This window comes from Passer montanus, unplaced genomic scaffold (assembly GCF_014805655.1).
Source record: "Passer montanus isolate IOZ18808 unplaced genomic scaffold, ASM1480565v1 scaffold77, whole genome shotgun sequence".
Classification (NCBI taxonomy): Eukaryota; Metazoa; Chordata; class Aves; order Passeriformes; family Passeridae; genus Passer; species Passer montanus.
The window spans coordinates 2,483,434-2,489,851 of NW_024372923.1; the positions used below are offsets into that span (position 1 = coordinate 2,483,434).

Sequence of the window (6,418 nt, forward strand, 5' to 3'; positions counted from 1 at the left end):
CCAGACTGGGGTCTGACAGACTCCAGACTGGGGTCTGACAGACTCCAGACTGGGGTCTGACAGACTCCAGACTGGCAGCTGGAGATGCTTCAGCAGGCCTGGGGATGGCTCACAGCTGCTCTGCTCGGGGCTGGGGCACCACTCCAGGGCCCTGCAGACCTCAAAAGGGGCTGAGGATACCAAGCTCAAGGTACAGTCTGCAATATTTATCTATATGGAGACAGATTTCTGTAGCTGTGAGAGTTGCAGAGCCCCCCATGGTTCTATGATTTGATGAATTTGTGTGGTAATTTGGTAACTGCCTGGGAAGATGTGCATGAAACCCCTCTTTGGGCAAAAGCTGCTTTGGAATTTTGAGCAAATCCACACCCAAGCATTTGCTCCTCTCAGACAACAATTTTCTTATGGCTGCTGTGACTTTTCTGGTGCGCGATGCCAAAATCTTGCTGGTTTTCTCCTTGCTGGTTTTGCCTCCTCCCATCAATAACAGCTCTTGGCAGAGGCTTAGAAACCTGACAAATTGTTGGCTATAAAGCAGATTTGCCCACGGATGAAATATCTTTGTGGCCAAACCCTCCCTCCTATAAATCAGGAGCACCAGTGCTTGTTTAAGTGACAAATTTTAGAACTCAGCGGGGGAAAATGAAGTCACTGACTGATGGCAAAGCACTTGTTGCTCTGCCTTTTATCCCAGGAATTCCAGGCAGCCCGAGCACCCCAAACAGCCCAGCAAGCCCTGAGGAATGGCCTTGAAAGGCTCGCAGTAATTTGCTGTTTGTGAGGAGCCTGGAGATGACAGCAGTGATTGCCTTAATGAGTCAATTAAGGGCCAGGTAATTTGGGTGGGCTGGGGCTGCTAATTGAGCAGCCCCCACTGGGAAAGGGGCTCTCAAACCAGTAAGAAAGGGGATCCCAAACCAGTAAGAGCCTGGCTGGGCTGCTGGGGCAGCAGAGGAGCTCTGGGAGAGACATGGGAGTACCTGCTGGAAGAGGAGATCATTCACCAACCTGAGCGTCCTGACCACGGTAATTATCTTTGTTACTTTGGTTAATTATCTTTGTTATTTTGGTTAATTACCTTTGTTACCTAGGTGGGACCAGCTCTGGTCCCCAACCCTCTGGAAAGAGCAGAGGTGGAGTTGGAGGAGTGGGAATTTGTGAGAAAAAGGAGAATACTGCTCCTGTGGCAGCAGCAATGAAGTTCCCTGGCTGTTTGCAGCATCAGCCATAACATTTTTAATGGAAATATACTGTACCTGGAGTGCTTCTTTGAGTGTTTTCCAATAGCATTGAAAACGAATCAGTAGAAATTTGGGTTTTGTGTGGAGTTGAGGCCCATCCAGTCAGGATTTGATCAGTGCCCAAGACTGGGATTTCCCTGAGCTAATTCCAGTCCAGCAGCTCTGGCTGAACTGGAACATTTCTTGTAAAAAAAAAACCACTCAGCCTTGTGTTAAAGACCTCTGGCAGTGGAGCAGCCCTGAGAACCTTTGGTAATTTCCTTCAGTCATTAATTATTCACAGCTTTGCTTCAAGAGTTGCTTTTCCCTCTGTGGTTCTGGCACTTTTCCCCTCATAACCCCTGGAAATTGATGCGTGTTCCTGCCTGCATGAAGCACTTGCTCCGGCAGGTTTTTGTTGTCCTTTTTGGCTCCTTAAACTGTGATCAAAGTGGCCCTGCCACCCTCTTTGATAAACCAAGCGTTCTGACCGCTGCAGATCTTGCTCTGTGGTGCTGCTTTTTGTCAGTTCTGCAGCTTTTCCCTCGACACTCTGCAGTGGGCAGGCAGGGAGAGCTGCTCGGGGAAATCTTCTCAAGGCTTGGGGTTCAGGGTCTGAGAACTGTCCGGACCCTTCACCTGCAGGAGGTGAACAATTGGTCACCCTGGTTTGCTCTTCTGGGCCTGGCACTCGTTTGCTGAAGGACTTTTCACCAAAATTTAAATCCTTTCACCCTAAATCACTGAGGACAGCGATTTTCCTGCAGCTCAGGCCCATGCCAGGCAACCCACAGCTCATTTCAGTTTGGGTACCCAAGAGTTTTGACACAAATATTAGAAGAAATATTTTTGTCTTTGTGTCAGCTGAACTCACTTGCACATTTTGAATTTGTGGATAATTTACATGGAAGATGGGCAAACTTCTGGAAAGGCTCATTCCAGTCTGAGGTGAGTGATTCCAAAGGGTGGGAAGGGACCTCAAACCCCACTCAGTGCCCCCCCTGCTGTGGGATTTTCCTCTCATGATCCCGGGTGTTCCTGTGAGGGATTTTCCACCTTTCCCAGAGTCTGAAGGCATCCATGATCTCCCAGGTACAGCAGGGTTTTCATTCACTTGGGAAATGGGGGATGATCCCATAAGAAACAGGAATTCCCTGTGCATGTCTGTGGCTTGGCTCTGCACTTTTCCTTATTTCCTGCTGCCTGTGTGACCCTTTTCCAGCTCCTTCTCCCCATGTGCCCAGGTCCCAGTCCCTCCTGGTTTTGCTTTTCATTAAAAGAACTCCACGTTCCCAGGGAATGAAGATTTCATTCAAGAGTGCTGCAATTCAAGCCTGTTCCAGACAGATTCTTTGGTCTGCTGTGCAGAAATTGAGCAGCTCGTGTAAAACTTCATTTGAGGGACTTGACAAACTGTACAGGAGGAAAAAAAAAATGCAGGATGGATGGGCTGCTAGCTCGGGATGAACGCTGCTGCTGCTGCTGTGTACAGAGGCAGAACGTGCCTGGGTGAGGCTCCATTTGCCAGGGAACACAGCAGATATTCTGGTCTAAAACAGAATATCTGGGGTGGGTTACCAGTCTGGGAGGACTGAGGTTTAACAGCAAAGGACAGAGTTCTTCTCAGGCAGCTCATCCTCAAACTGGGGAATGGTATTGCACAGTGCAGGGCTGCAGATGGGCTCAGGACAAGGGATAAGCACTAAAATACAACAACAAGGAGGCAAAATAATCTTCGTTGTGTTACCTCTCTTATAATTATGAAGAATCAGCTAAAGGGCACTGGGTACAATCCTGAGAAACTTCAGATTTATCAGAAGCTGTTTGCAGACAGCTTTTCCATTAAATCAAGGCTCTCTTTGCCTCTGTGATTTGTTTGGCCTCAATCACTGAAGGTGTCAATTGTCTGAACGAGCGTGGACTCGGGGAGTTAATTTTGTGTTTAAGAAGAGAAATTTTGCCAGAACATGAATATTTAAGATTTATTTGTCATAAGAAGCACAAATGCTGTGTTTTCAGTGGCTGCAGGAGGATTGATGAAGATCATTCCCGCTTTGATGCAGAAATTGTGTTTTTGTCATGTTTGAATGAGGCTTGCTGCAGTGGCCCTGGGATTTCTGGGAGCTGTAGGGACAGATATGAGAGCAATACACCATTTTTTGCTTGTTTTTCATTAAATAACTACTAGGAGGCACAGAAGGAGATTTACAGTAGTCAAATGAGATGTGCTGGAATGTAGCATTGAATTAATTTCGCTGTAATGATGCTTGGCTGTGCCATTTACTCTGTGGCATTCCCACAAAGCTGCTGCTCTTAACAAGAAACCCGAGTGCCCTTCAGCTAATTCCTGCAAATCCTCTGATTTCCTCATTAAGGCTTTTTTTTTAAATTTTCCCTTCAATAAGTTGATCTGAGGGCTGGAGCACCTCTGTTATGAGGAAAAGGTGGGAGAACTGGGATGGTTCAGATGACAAGTTGATCTGAGGGCTGGAGCACCTCTGTTATGAGGAAAAGGTGGGAGAACTGGGATGGTTCAGCTGCAGAGGAGAAGCTCGGGGCTGATTGTCCTTTCAGCACCTGAAGGAGCCAACAAGAAATGTGGGGAGGGATTTGGGACAAGGGCTGGAGGGGCAGGACACGGGGAATGGCTTCCCACTGGGAGAGGGGAGATTTAAATGGGATATTGGGAAGGGGCTGGGATGGAATTCCCAGAGCAGCTGGGGCTGCCCCTGGATCCCTGGCAGTGCCCAAGGCCAGGCTGGAGTTTGGAGCAGCCTGGGATGGTGTCAGGGTTGGAGCAAGGTGAATTTCAGGTCCCTTTGCACCCAAAGCAGGCTGTGGTTCCAGGCTCAAACAGCTGTGAGGATAATGCTCTGCACTGCCCAAGGTGTGTTCTGTGGGGGCTGGGGATAAATCAATCCCTGCTTTATTCTGGAGCTCTGTCCCAGGGAGCTCTCAGGCATCTCCACCTGAGGATGTGGTTGATGGTCACCATGGGGGTGGTGCTGGGAGCTGGTGGGGTTTGATTTCAGGGGGCTTTTCCAACCTTAATGAGCCCGTGATCTTATGAAATGAGTTTATCCTTTCCCAGACAGACCTATGGTAGAGGATGGAAGTGTATTTAATCTCTTTTTGTCAGCTCTCTGGGCAGCATTTTCCACCAGTGCCTTCATTTCTGCAGCCAATTATCTCCAACACTCATCACTCAGTGCCAGTCAGAGACACCAGACTCTTCCTCATGTGTGTGTCTTCCTAACTTAGCTTTTTCCTCATGGAGAAGGAGGATCTTCAAATTAGAGGAGATAAATTACACACACACACAAAGATATTTGTTTCTCTCTGCTTGGAATGGGATCGTTTACACCTGGAGTAGGTGTGGGAGGTTTTACTCTGGGACAGCTCTGCTCACACAGGGAGGGTTGGGAGTGTGCCAGGCACGGAATCATTAAGGTTGGAAAAGACCTCCAAGGACACCGAGGCACATCCAAGTCCCTTTCCCAGCCCCATTTCCTTAAAACCCTGCTGGAATTTCACCATGGGTGCTTTGGGGTAGGCTTGGGGAAGCTTTTGGCTCCTCAGGGGCAGGAGGCTGTCCCCTGGGGAGTGGCACGGAGCTGGGGGTGCCCAGGGCAGGAAGCAGCACGCGGATTTGGGCTGGGAAAAGCCCCCAGCAGAACAAAATCTGCTTCCTGCTGCTTCATATTTTCAGTGCTTGAAGGAAAGGTGGTCAAGCAAACCCAGGGGTAGAGCCTCACCCCCTATTTAGAGAAGCAATTAGGCACCTGTCAGAGCAATTAGTGGGTAATGTGATTTCTGGATAATTGCAGAATAATTGCCCGTGTGCCAACGGTGGGTTGGGTTTCTTGTTGTTAAAGCTATTGTAAGTTAATACGCCACTGCTGTTTGGGCTGTAGCCACAAAACACACTTTAATACCCAATTAAAATGGATAAACAGGCTTTCATCCGAGTGAGGGTGCTCGTGGCAGTTAATGGAGGGTGAGCACAAAATCCAACATTTGTTTTGGACACAAGTCTGGGACCAGGCACGTTCTGAGGAGGGGAGCAGGCTGCTGAGGTGCTCTTTGGGAAATCCAGGGGGAGTTGATTTGACTCTTCTGAACTCATATTTCAGAGCTGAAAATTGTTGGAAGTGTCCAAGGCCAGGCTGGAGCAGCCTGGCACAGTGCAAGGTGTCCCTGGGGTGGAATGGGATGAATTTTAAGGTCCCTTCTCACCCATTTTGTTATATATCCAAATATGAGGAAATGATGGGAATTCTGGGGATGGAAATCTGCCTCCCTAATTGCTGGAATTCTGTGCTAACTCCTCGGGGAGGGCTGGACCAAACCTCTTGTACTTTATCCTCTTTTGGCAAGTGCCTTTGGCAATCAAGTTAAATCACATCTCAGATTTCCCTCTGCATTTTGTCCTGTCGGGTTTTTGCAGGGTTTGCTGTTAGGGGAAGTGTTTGATTTGATTTAAGCACAAGATAAGATAAGCACGTTGGAAATGGAGCTATCGATGGCGGGGCTATAATTTACAAAATTGCAGCATTTTCTTTATTGAAGCTCTGAAAAATAAAGCAGCATCACAGCTCACAGCTGGCTGTTTGAGGTAAGTAGGCACAGAGTGATCAACCCAAATCACATAAACCCAACAGGAATTCTCTCCCGTCCTCCTGTGCTGAGAGGGAAGAGCTGAACCTTCATTGCCATTAAGATTACTTTTGGCTTGAGCTGAACTCTAATGGTTCCAAATCACCAGAATTCTGCATCTGGAGGAAAAAAAAAGGCTTTTGTGTCCTGGTGGTTGTGGTGTGACCACGGGAGATGTGAAATGAGAACATTTGTGGGGCTTTCTGCTTTGTCTTGCAGGGAAATGTCTGATCTTGGATCTTCTGCCTGCAGGACTCTTGGGACCGTTGTTGTTCATTTTGTGAAGCAGCTCAGGGTGTTTGTGGCTCTCCTTCATCTTCCTCCACCATGGAATCATGGAGCTGTTTAGGTTGGGAGGGACCCCAAATCCCCCCCAAAATCTCCAGCTAAATTTCCCCCTTTCCCTTTGTGCCCTTTGCTCCTTGTCCCGTCAGCTCCTGCTGAGGGTTCCTGTGATCCCCCAGACCCTGGAAGGTTCTGGGAGGGCTCCCCACACCCTCTCCTCCCCAGGTGAGCTCTCCCAGCTCCACAGGGGAGGTCTT

The 6,418-nt window shown here is 48.4% G+C and overlaps 1 long non-coding RNA gene across 2 annotated transcripts; it reads left to right on the plus strand.

Annotated features, from left to right (window-relative positions):
- Positions 1-917: 917 nt before the first annotated feature.
- On the plus strand, positions 918-5,829 carry LOC120512750. 2 transcript variants are annotated; one of them, XR_005630108.1, is made up of 3 exons: positions 918-1,026; positions 2,085-2,168; positions 5,668-5,829. It is a non-coding gene; the product is annotated as an uncharacterized LOC120512750 (long non-coding RNA). The 2 variants fall into 2 exon arrangements; XR_005630109.1 differs by lacking the exon at positions 5,668-5,829 and adding an exon at positions 2,517-2,907.
- The last annotated feature ends 589 nt before the right edge of the window (positions 5,830-6,418 follow it).